This window comes from Labrus bergylta, chromosome 20, assembly GCF_963930695.1.
Source record: "Labrus bergylta chromosome 20, fLabBer1.1, whole genome shotgun sequence".
Lineage (NCBI taxonomy): Eukaryota > Metazoa > Chordata > Actinopteri > Labriformes > Labridae > Labrus > Labrus bergylta.
Genome location: NC_089214.1, coordinates 8,843,789 through 8,857,252, shown reverse-complemented (window position 1 = coordinate 8,857,252; position 13,464 = coordinate 8,843,789). Strand labels below are relative to the sequence as shown.

At 38.7% G+C, this 13,464-nt stretch overlaps 1 protein-coding gene across 1 annotated transcript in view; it reads right to left on the bottom strand.

The window, feature by feature from the left end:
- Positions 1 to 10,748, bottom strand: part of pld1b (phospholipase D1b) — a 37,310-nt gene extending 26,562 nt beyond the window's left edge. The window contains exon 1 of the mRNA XM_065949035.1: positions 10,623 to 10,748. The gene's annotated coding sequence lies outside the window, so the exon portion shown is untranslated. The remainder of the gene's footprint in view (positions 1 to 10,622) is intronic.
- Positions 10,749 to 13,464: the final 2,716 nt, after the last annotated feature.

Here is a 13,464-nt window from a genome sequence, read left to right as displayed (position 1 = left end):
TCATAAAATGATAATAAACATTTGAGTCAAGGCAAGTTTATAATATCACATTTTAAAAAGCCTCAGCTGACCAAAGAGCTTTACAGACGGCATAATAAAGCAGATAGGCAAATAAAGACAATTTTTTTTAATAGAAATCACAGACAAAAAAAAAATGTGTGACTATATTTTAAACTTTAACTGGTCAGGTTGATGAATATAGAGGGAGGGGGGATGGACCTCTGATAATTAAAAAAATGAAGCTACTTGCGCAAGTGCAAAAACTCTGCAGTTCCTAGAGAGTCTATAGAGACCGGCTGCAAAAAATCAAGGAATCCCCATTAGGACCCATATTAAAACGTCCATTTCTTCTGCAGACAAAAACGTGTTAACAGACTGGTGCAATAACAGTTTTCGTCTAGCTCATTTCTTTATTCGTTACGAGTTTACAGGGGGTGAATCTTCTTAATACCTCATCTGTTTTGATTGATATTAAGGCTAAGCATTAAACATAGGCTACATCTGCATTATTGGGGGCATTGCCTGGTTTACTGACAGGTGGGCGTGTTATAGCTTTCAGGAGGCTTAAGGCCTGTCTAGATCCATCCAAAGCAAGCTGCAATCAGCATTTCCAACATAGAGACCCCCATCATTGGGCTTCATAACACCTCGTCAGACGTCACTGAGACTATGTCAGTCTATGTTTTAATGAATTAGGAAATGGTTGTGAACTGCCTCCTGGACCCCATCTTCACTGGGCACTTTAGCATACTGATCACTGACGCTTCAAAACATGAAGCCGAACCTTATCTTCTAGAAGAGTATCTAATAAAATGATTTTTTTTTATTGTATTGTGAAGTGCTTGGAAAGATTGATACCATTCAAATCTGTATGATGAGCATGACGCTACAGCCAGCTGCTGGTTAGCCAACAGCTAGTTTGGCTCTGACTAAATTAACAGTTTTCTTACTTTAGGTCACTCAATTACACATTTTCTCATGTCTGTGTAACATGCTTCCATTGTTTTGGCCACATTTTTTTTAAATTTCCTTTGACTGGCTGCTTTGTTTCAGACCAAATCCAGCTAACTGAAGTGTCCTGCAGCTCATTGTTGAAGTTCTGGTCGCTCGTACATGTCAGAGAGAAATGAGAACATGCACGAGGGGATGAAGGCAGCACAAGAATGCAATCAGCCCAATGTTCATGACACACACCTGTACAGGTTGAATGTTTAAGTGAGTAAAGGTTGTTTTAGAAACAGGCTGAACCAGTGAGTGAGTTATGACGCTAGACGACAGAGCAGCCCTGCCCTGAGACCAACGGGCCGCCGTGACTCATTGTTGACATTCCAGACAGGGATCAAGCAGTCAGACTCCCACACATGTGTGAGCGCTTAACACACACACACACAGACACACAAATGGATACACAAAAGATTTTTACAATATTAGCTGAATAGGAAAAAAACGGGCAGAAAAGAATAGACTAGAGTTGTACAGTATGGTACAGCATGGTACAGTAAATTGCAGCATTTCTCGATGGAGTTTGGTTGACCAAATTCTTAAAAATACTCATCCATGCACTCAATAAACTTATTTCCTTTCTTCATTTCCTTACAATGTCATATTAATAATTAATCCAATAAATGACCAAATCCTGGCCACACATCCGACTTAATATTCTCACTTCATCTCTTCTGTGCTTCCAACCCAAGTGACGTGCTCCAAACTTAAAAGATAAGTAGTCAAGAGGGAAAAGAATGTTTCATGAAAGGCTTAAGCTCATGGCACACCAATCAGACACCCTCCTTAAAAAGAAAACACACTGAGAAGAAGGATGTTAAAGTGTGAAACGGGTTGAGGAATTTTAAATATAAGCAGTTGACTAAACTTAAAAAGTAAAACAGACAGTTTTTAAAACTACATCTCAAAAAAGATGACAGACACTACCGCTGCAATATCAAGTTCATAAGCAGGGCTGTGCACTTGTCCAAAGACTTAATCATAACGATTACCCTGTCCACGATTTGATTTGATCTGCTCTTATGTTGTTCATTATAATGATGCATCACGATGGTTTGCATCCTCGCTTTTATATATTACTGCACATGGCGACTTTTTAACAAATGAAGACGAGCAGCCAAATAACAAAGCACTTTAGAAGTCAATGTCAACATGAATGTCTTTACATTGTAAACCAAAATAAATTCATTATATAGGTCCAGCCACAGCAAGAAAATCTACAAGCAACGTAACTACGCACACCCAAAGTATCAAGATGTCATTAAACAAAAGAAAGAGCGTCTAAAAAACATCATGAGCAACAGCTGGTTTATGAGACAACAAAATACGAGTGTAAAAGATCACAATGTCCAGCAGATGATTATGGAAATGTCAGTAGTTTTGCAGGTATTAAGGAACAATCCAAAGAGTTGGGCACTGTAATATTTTTCCCTGATGATTGCGATAGATGCCACATTGCAGGGTTACCAAATTTGCTTGCAAAAGTCAGCCTCCACAGGAAGCATTTCACCACTAAACAAACATGCTTCATATTTAAAGTTATGGCGGTCAACAGATCTATTTTGACTCTTTATGAACGAGCTGAACGCCGCCAACACTTTGAATATTTTGTAGAGAATTTCTCTAAAAAGCAGATCTCAAAACAACAAGCCCTAAAACGAAATCACACGCTGTTTAAGTAGCTGTTAATGCATCTACTTAACAACACAACAAAAAAACACTTTCTTTAATACGAGGTGCATCTATGTCCTATACAGAGAGAGTTGTGGAGGCCATTCCCTGCTCCTGATCAATAAAGTGCATTAGCTCGCCTTTGTAAAGCTGTTCAGTAACAGGCTGTTGTCTCCGCCATTATTCTTAACTGTCGTCTTAATGTTTGTTCCTGGATAATCTCAGAGAGCTCAGTGTCTGTGCAGAGAGGCAGTTTTCCTCTACTTTACCCTGTGGAATAAATCTTACGGCAGCTCCAGGATATCAAACTAATTGAACAGAGATTCTTGAGATGTTATTGCTGATTTTTTTGGTGTTGTTTCCACCAAAATGCTAGACATTTAGATTCCGGTTAGATTTTTTAATAAAGAGCATAACGACAATCTGAAACAATTGAGAGATGAGATAATTCTCCTGCAGGACAAATAGGATTTGGTGACATTACTTCAGCATGGCAGTGCCAACATGAGGCGGGGGGAAACCTTAACAATGTCAATCAAAACCCCTACAAATCACATATCTGTTGACCTGACTCAATTCAAAGTCACTTCTTAAGTTTCTGTTTATGTCAGGTGAGTTATTTTTACAGTTTATGATCTGAACCCACTGCCTGATACTGCCACCTGCTGGTCAGCTCTGTCAACTGCATAAACTCCATAAACTATTTCCTTTGGATTAAAACACAATATGATTTCACACATAATGCTTCTCATGGAAACAAAAACTAAGCAATCGTTTTAACTGCAGCAAAACACTGACACATATTACTAAAGAAGCTTTTGAAAGTTTAAGTGAAAGTCATAAATAATTCATGTTTGTCTTTTGCTGCAGAAAAAAAAAGAGTTGTTGCTGCAACTACGATGATGTTTTACATATGAACGCATCATCTCAATGCCCTTCACTCTATGGATGGAGCCCTGCTTTGTCCACAGATTAAATCAATTGTCTGTTGTTCATTATTATAAGGCAATATTTAACCTGCTTCATACTTTTGTAATTTTATTCGTTTGAAAAATGCTGGACGCTATACAGTCTTCACTCTGTGACCCAGTCACAAAACATATTTCTTTCTATCTGTTCCTATTTGTTTTTCATTCTAATTCAACTTTATTAATTATCTATAAACCAAATAGATTCATGTGTAACCAAAAAGATGATGAAAATGGAAAAACTAGTGAATATTATGTCGTTGTTGAAACTGAAAAAAAAAACTTTAAGTCTAAATAAAGAAATAAAGTAGACTGAGGGTGTTGGAGGACGATGCATCAGGTTGCAGATGATTTGCCTGGTGACTTTCGGTGAACAACGATATGTTGACCTGCGTTTTTGTAATGATTTCTGTGATGTCTGTAACTTTGTTTATCTGCTGCCGATCTTGACCAGAATACTCTTGTAAAAGAGATTCCTAATCTCAAAGAGGATTTCCTGGTTGATAAATTATATCAACTTTCATATGCCCACCATTCTTGACAGGCTGGTTGTCCTCTACATGAAGCTAAAGGCACCTTTTATGAAATGCACAAAAGGGGATTTTTATCATAAATCTGAAGAGACTTTATTCAGAAACAAATAATCCATCCAACATATTTAAGAAATTTACAGTAAAATTAGTAAATCAGTCTTTTGGTGTCTCTTTCTGTCTTTAAGTCTGGGGTCCTGCTCTTCTAAAGGATGAAATAGAGGCTGGAGGGATTTTACATTATTGTACCCAGAGGTCTGTTTTCTCACAACTCATCCCGGTGTGGTGTTTAAGTTATTTTTATTTGATGAATGCAAACTGACATCATCCATGTCATGCGACAGACGGCAAGCTTGCAACACACTTCTTCTTTCTTGCACTGTAAATGTGTGTAATATTGTGTGTGTGTGTTTGTGTGTGTGTATGTGTGTGTGTGTGTGTGTGTGTGTGTGTGTGTGTGTGTGTGTGTGTGTATTATTGCATGTGTGAAACTGGTCAGGCAACAGAAAATACAGTGACAGTGTTTCTTTACAGAGGTTTAAAACTCGTCTTCTTGTTTTGCACAGTGCAGGAAGTGTCCTGTTTTTAAATCAGATGATTGCAATCTCCTGACCTGCGAACAACTCGACTCAACTGAATGCTTCTACCCGCCAAACCAGTGACCCAGCAGTGTGTGCGTGTGCTTAATTTACAGAGACATCCGAGGCATTCAGCTGACACTCCCACAACATCCACAGTCACATTGAGAGCAGGAGGACGCTCACAGGTCCCTGAAACACACAACGGCTTCGTCTGTATGAAATAAAGTCATCGGATTAATACCAGATTAATAGTCACCAAACGTTAGAATTTTGTTTGGTGTATTGGGACATTGTGGGCAATTTTGCAGCAATGACAGCTTAATTGCGACATTAGCTATCATGTAAATTTGAATATGTCAGGCAAGAACATGTTGATGGTAAAAATGGTTCAAAGATGGTCGTTTACATCCCAGATGTAATGTAATTCATGGAGACCACTGATCTATGTCATTAAACTGATGGTATAATGTTCCTATTCAAACATAAATCATGAACGTTTCTTAAACTTTAAGTTCTTTTAGTGGTTACACACTAGGGACCCAGGCCCGTATCCGAGTATGCTTAACCCCGAAGTCCAGTTCATTTGATTGGTGTGAACACGAACATACAACCGTACAACGACTGTCACCTGAAATATTTTGCATCAAGCTTTATTTTTAAGTCTCATCAAGGACGGCGTATTTAACATGAAAAAAATATGAGGCCTGCACGAAATGAGAAACAACAACAGTGATTCAAGACAAGCCACAGATAAGTTCTGCCGTTTGTAACATATTCCACAAATGAATGCTTCTATAACAATGAGAATATATCTGAATACAAATTTGAGTCTTTTTGGATATTGTGATATCAACTGATCAAGTGGGGATCAATCAGTCGTCCAGCTGTAAAGTCTGACCTCGTTTTAATTCAACTAAAAACACAACACTGTCACATGATCTGTGTCATACTCCCTCTGTTCAGTCATTTAAGGTCTGTGATGTTTGCTTAGAGATTATGGATCATTGAAAAATAGCTGCAGGTCATTTATCACACACCGAGGTGACTGTGAGGAGAGCTGGAGGCAGCTCACTGATTGTTCAAAGGTTTACTCATGGCGGAGCTCTGTGCTCAACAAATTATCTTTAACTTCCTTCTCATAGCTGTCTGAGACCAATGTAAACAGACACATTATCCGGCTGTTTAATTGCTTTCATGGGAATGTTTTTGATGAAGAGAAGGATAATTGTGGTTCATGTGACCACAGCCTCTTCAGACGGTGACAAGAAGGAGATGAGTGTGAGGGAACGAGGCGAGAGATGCTTTTATCCAGCGGGAAGGGCTTCAGTGTGTTATCGAGACTTAATTCAACGCGACACGCAGCTGCAGTCTGACAAACCTGTGACCTTTTAGTTTCACAACAATCACTTTCTGTCCTGATTCACATTCAGTGTTTGTGTATCAATGCAGGAAATAAGCCTTCAGTTCTTCCATTTCGATTAAAAAAAAAATATCAGTAAGTGTTGATATGTGTTTCCTATCTCAGTCCAAAAACACCCATTTCCAGCCATCAACAGTAAGAATGTTATTTGTATGTTTTTTCACTGACTTTAAAAGTTATTTTTATACATTTAATGCAACTCATGGACTGAGGTTCAAGATGTTTCAGTGAAGACCCAGGAAATAGACACATAACTTTCAGGATAAAGACGTGAAATCATCCTCAGACTACTGACAAACAAATGCTAATGCATCCTTTTTCATCCACGGAGAGTCTCTTTTTTTCAGATTACGCGCAAAATGAAAGGTAGCAAAGTCTTTCAGCTAGCATCGGCTGTATTCAGGAAAACAGTCCATGTGCAGAACATAAGAGACAGAATGCCTTTTTAAATACAATCTCTGAACCCAGCAGCAGCCGTCATCTGAAGACAGTTTCTAGAGGCAAATGCAGCTAATAATCCCCTTTTGTTGTTTCTCAACACCTAGTACATTCCCACTCAAGTTTCGATTCAGACTGTAAACAAAGGCAATGCAAATCAAACAAAGTCTTGACAGGAAGTCCATCGCCAAAAGCTGGCTAAACTGGACACCCCTAAAAGTTTATGATCCCTCCCAGCAGGTATAAAATTGTCAGATGATAGCAAATGGGTTGCATGAAGATGGTAAGCACAATTATTCATGCGTAATAGGAGAAATTTTTCGATCGTTGTCTGCCAAATAAAGAGGCTTTCTTAAGGCCCTGCTTTTGTATCTTTGGTATCCATTTCAATGTACCGTCCAACACCTGTTTGAAAGTCTGTTTCTACCTTTCTTACACAGTTTGGTCTGTTTCAGGGAACCCTTCATCATTTGTTTTCAGGGTTGTTTGTCTTCTCTTGAACTCTTGGTAAGATCTGTCTCCAGGTACCTCTTTAATATTGGAAAGTATTTTTTCTTACTTTCCAACGTGCAGATTGTGCTTTCTCAAGGTGCGCTAATACATCAGTTGTGATCCTTTTTCAGTCCTTTGCAACAATTAGATAAGTCTTTTCAGGGCACCATATAAAGATGCTTATTTAAAAAAACTATAACGTAGTTTTTTCCTTGATGAATCTGTTTTTCATAGTTAACTTGGAACTGTCTGTATATTGGTGTTAAGGTAACATGTGGGTGTCCTGTACAGAGTTCAGACTTTGACAACATCCATCCAACACCTCTGAGTCAGACATGACATCGGCATCACTTCTGCTCTTGGAGGAAAAACTAGACCCAATTAACTCAAATATCATTGTTGTATTTCTCCAATAACAGCTCACTAAGTTTACATTAATTGTCATTACAGTGGATTTAAAGTTACTCTGTGTTTCCATGCTGTCATGATGTTTCACTGTTGCCGATAGTGGCTCGCCCTCTCCCACCGCGCCCACTGCCCCTTGCACTCTGCTTCCCCTAATGTGTGTATGTGTGTGTGTGAGTTGGTTACAAAAGCACACTCATACATAGACACACACCCACAAAGTCAATTTAGCCCGCCCATGCTGTAGACTGTGTTCGCTGGAAGAGCCATTACATGAATATGTAATCAAACACACACACGCACGCACGCGCACACACACACACACGCACAGTATACCTGTGCATAACAATAGCAGAGCCAAGCCCATTAGTCAGTTGCTATGGGAATAAGTGAGTGAGTCAACTTTGCCCCATGTAATGCATGACAAAAAAGTTACACACACAACACTGGAAGAGCAGGTCCTTCTAACACACACACACACACACACACACACACACACACACACACACACACACACACCCGATCTAAGGTAAAGTAGCAAAAAGCAGAATGTTGTCTTTCTTCTTCTCTCTTTCCTCACATACTCTTTCAGACTTCCTTCCTTATGAACACGAACAGTAACACAACAGTGGTGTTACAACAACACAAACCTCGGCCTCCAAACCAGCCATAGTGTTACCCCACAAGTTGTGCAGCAGGGAAACACTGTTGTTGCCTCACAACTGAACAAAAGAGGCACCTTCTGCTGACCTCCATGACAGGATGGAGTTCAAAAACCCTGAGGTTACTGATGAAAAAGCCTTGTTCCTCATTATTGTGGATTCACTTTAATTCAACGTGAGGAGAAAGAGACACATTTTTCATCTTTTTATACAGTCAATGGTTTCAATTTCAGCCTCTGTGTCAATGTTGGCTACTATGGCAACATGTTTTATTTAGAATGGCAATAGGAAAGCCACCTGAATTTTCTCTGTAACTTAATTTGATTAGGACCTTTGACCTGCTTTCGGGTATTGTGGTATTTAAAGTCTTCAAACAGTCCGCCATCAGCCTCAACCGACACCCAGACGTCAGGTTGAAGTGAAGCTGAACCACTTCCTTTGATATTATTACAGCAATAATAATTAACCCAGGGTTATGAAATAAAAAAAGAGTGGCCATTGTAAAGGCTGTCATCTAATGACTAATTACATCCTAAGTCAAAATGTACATGGATGTGGATGACTAAGGCTACTGCATCAAAAACAAAATGCAAGTCAAGCAAACCTTTGATGACAAGTTGTATCTTAGCATCTTAGAAATGAAGCCACAAAAACATTCAGTTAAGGCAAAATAACTGAATTAGCAAGGTCACATATATGGTAACAAAGTGCAATAGCCTTACTTTTTGTGTTTTAACACATTCTATCTCTGTATTTCTTACTCCGAACACTTATTAACAAACTTGTCAATATCTCTCAAACTAATGTGAGGGATATGATTGCTTATTTTTGACTTTGCATCATTACGCAGCGACATCACCAATTTCAACCTCAATGGAAAAACACTTGTACTCGTCAGATGTTAATAGCAAAAAAGACACAATTAAGAGCAGAATCAGTGCAGCAAAACATTTTCCATCGTCCTGATTTAGTCTTTGGAACAAAGTTTATGTTCATTGTTTTTCAGTTTACAGAAGAAGAAATGTCCCTTTACAGGCCTGTTATAACTTTTATACCAAAAATACATGATAAAACATGTACCTTTTTTTTTTACTGTGACAAAGAATCGGTACTTCTACTTTTACCTTCTCACACAAGTATCTGTACATCTACCAGATTACTTAATGTTTGCTTCTGCCACCTCTGAGTAAATGTTCATAAATCAGTGTGTAGGTAGTTTCTACTGTTTCAATCGACAAATAAGGTTTTCAAAATGTTCAATCCCATGTGTATTCAAAATTGAGATTTCTTAATGATCGATAGCATCAAAAATTAACAAATCTTTAAATAACTTTGCTCTTTAGTCATATTTTTAACCCAAACCTGCAATAAGCGAAAGAGAGAGAGGGCAGCGGTGATCTGTTCAAATTCACAGATCAGCAATCACTCAAACTCTGACATTTTTCCAAGTCCTTTTGGCTTTTCATAGAAATGCAAAAGCCACATTGGTCTGTCTTTCAAATAGAAACTATAGCAGAGGAAGTGACCCATTTATATAGTGTGGTAATAAAAACAAGAAATTACTTCTGACTCTATTTTTGTCAGCTGTGATCGATTTTTACTACAATCATATCTAAGTTTTGAATTCTGGCATTACAACAACCCTAATAACAAATAAATGACGGCTGTTTTTAGAGAGTCGACCCACTGCTTTAAGCTGAAAAAATGTTTAAGATTCTGTCTAATCAGTGAAGGTAGAGTAAGTCTTCCTCTAAATGTATTGGTTGTTCTGAGACAGCACTCTACATAGACTTCTTTCTCAGATCATGTAGAACAGGTATCCAGCAGAGGAGGAATTAATAATGCCATCAGTAACGTGTAAGGGAATGTAGATAAACCCAGAGTGATTTAAAAAACCATGTAGATGCTGTTGTTGTTCTGTGTTTGTGAGGGGGGTATGCTGTGTGATTATCTGACTGACTTGGAGGAAGTGGTTTTTGTTTAGCAGCAATCTACTAAAAGTGAAAAGGGAAGAAACGAGCAGTGACACAGCGCTCGTTTCAGGTCTGACCCGTTCTGAACCTCCTACACCTCCTCCTCCTTAGGAATCACCGTGAAGCAACCTCCGGGCCAGGGTTTGGATCCATGGATCGTCTCGATTAACCCCAACGGCACCTGCGCGCTGAACACATGGTTGCTGTTTGACACTGCAGTCAGGATGCTGTGCCGACCACTGCAGAGGACGGATGCCTTCTCATGCCAAAAGACACCCGCACTAACACCGCGTCACCAACAAACCACCGCAGCGCTAATTACGCACCAAAACTTTACGCACCAAATCATCACAAATTACGCATTTACAGAGCAGCCCTGCCAGAACAAGAGCAAACTTTATCAAAACACTGGTCGGGTTAAATCACAAAACCTCACATTGACAGTGAAAACACGAACTGACGTGTAATTTTTGCTCTTACCTCCTGCTGTGAAATGAAGTTTCGGCAGCTGCTGGTTTGACTGAGCGGAGGCGCGATGAGCCGGTGACCAAATCTAACAGGCTGGTGAGCTCACACATACACACACCCGCACACACATAAATCCATATACACTGATTAACAACAGAACTTCCTGTGACATTTTTCAAAATAAAATAACCTTCTTCAGGCTTCAGGGCGCAGATGTTTAAACATAATCCTCGTCAGATTTAAACATGTCAAACACGTAAACCTTTGCGAATGGATTTGTCTAATTTCTCTTCAAAATGTTTCATTAAACATATTATCAGAGCCATTCACCCAACAAGTCTGGATAAACATCTTATTTCAAGATTTTAAAAAAGCGAAAAACAAGGTCTGAATTTTAAGAAAAATATTTGCCAATGTAGCAATTAAAATGTTCTTATTAGTTGTCCTTAAATGAAATACAAGCCAAAAAATGTCCTGTAAAGGTTTGAGAAAGTATCTATCTATTTTCTATTGAAATTTTTGTTTGAACACAGAAACATGTTTATTTTGAAGGGGGATTGCCTTACTTCCGAATGAACCTAATGTATTCCTCTAATTTGACTTTTCTGATCACGTTTAGCTGCTTCCTCTGTTAGACCAGCGTGAACATCTCTGTAGTCAACCAGTCATTGGTGTATGTTGTATAAAAATGTGTAAAAATACAGCAGCGGTTATCAGGAGAGAGTAGGAGGAGAAACTGTGGACTCAGTGACAAATGTTAAGCAGGAATAGGAAAATTTGCAATGACTGGAAGTATATAGTTTAAAATAAGAGTCCACACAAACAGCCAGATATGCAAATCCAAACACACAAGTCTGTTTCTCTGCAGAGCTACATCAGCTGAAGCATATAATCAATGTGTCAGGATCAGGATGTGTGTTTATGTGGGGGAGAGGGAGGATGTCAGAGAGGGAGGGGGGGTGTAGGAGGAAGAGGAGGGAGGAAAAGGAAAGGAGAAGAGAAGAGAGCAGAGAACGTGCAGAGGGCCTTGACTCTGCTCATAGTTTACATCATCCTGAGTGATGTGGGTGTCTAACTGTGCAGCTTCTAACTGTGCAGTGTGATAATCAGAGCCTGTCTCCAATAAACTAGTATTAATCTGATAAGTAATAATATTAATCCTGTATTAGAATGTCCTCTCAATTTAAAGTTCAGTTTAACTGGATCTGGTGTTGTATTGATTTGTATTTATCTTTTGTATATATATGTAAATATTAGCATTGGTTGATTTTACTTTATAGTCCTTTTAGAGTAAGAACTCCTCCACGTCAATAACATTTATCACAATCATCCACACACACGTGCACAACCTTTATTATTATAAAAAGATGTAGACTGCATTTATTGCAGGACCTTTGGATAGAATTACAGATTACATGTTATGCATTATGAGTAATAAGATATATTTCAAATAAGATGCATTAAAAAAAATGCACTTAAAATATTATGCAGTGTGGGTATGATAGTCATCAACACATACACGCATGCACTCACACACAGACACACAGACACACACACACACACACACACACACACACACACACAATGATCCTTCTATCTGAGCTAGCAGCCTCCTCTCTGAGATAAAGTTGCCAGTAAACCTCTCTGCTACCTCTGACTTAAACACACACACAACTCTCTCTCTCTCTCTCTCTTTAGTCATAATAGCAACACACACACAGATAGACACACAAACTCAAACAAGCTCACACAACCTCAAATAACTGACACAACCTCACGGTATCATAAACCGATCTGACCCTTGAAGGCATCTGCTTGCTTGAACACACTGCACACATACTGACACACAATATGTACATGCTCAATTACCTCCAATAACACACACACACACACACACACACACACACACACACACACACAACCGAAAATGCACACTGATCACAACTGTGACACATTTAAAGAGTCTACTCCTACTCAGAACAAACATTCAGTGTGTTTCTAAACTGATGTTCATCTTTGTGCTTAAAGGACGAGCTGGTAAAGTTTTGTGTCATCTTAAATTTCAGTCTGCCCTCATTTACATTTTCAGCTATGTGACTGATAGCACTCTGAAAATATGCAAACACAGTTTTACTACTTGTGATAAGTTATATTATTTTCTAGAACTAACACAGTGGCTTTATTTTTTATATTCTACGGAAGCGTATTGCATTCATGTGGAGTATTTTTTTTTTTGCCTGGTTAGGGTGGTGGCTATGAGGAGGCACAGGTTTGTTTAACAAGATCTTTATCTCGTAATAACAAGAAACCGGGCAAAAAAAAAATTCTCCACATGAATGCAATACGCTGCCGTAATATTCTACTTCTATATTGTTTAAATACACCTGTTACTTCCGAATTTCTCCCCTTTTGATCAAAAGTTTTCCTGATTCTCTAAAAGATTTCATTGGCAAATGTTTAAGTGCACTCTTTAGCTGATAGTGATGATAGTTTATATTTTATTTCTCCATCTGCAGTAATGTGGTTCTTTGGCTTTGTTTGTTGTGGGATCTTTATGGACATTTAAAACAATTATATCAAAAGTTAATTGGTGTTATCTGAGCAGACATTCTGGGAAATATATATATATATAATATTTTTTCGCCATTATCAGCTTTCTCCATAGAGCCTGTTAGCATAGCTTCCAAGCAATATGGTGGACGTTGAGTTTCGATTCTGGGAGTGAGTTCCCACCCACTGATCTGTGATTGGTCTGTAGCTTCAGTGGTCGAAAATATGAGGAACTAGCGTTGTAGTTTCACACCGCTAACCGCAACAGCTTCCAGTGATGCAAAAATCGTCATTTTGCATCACT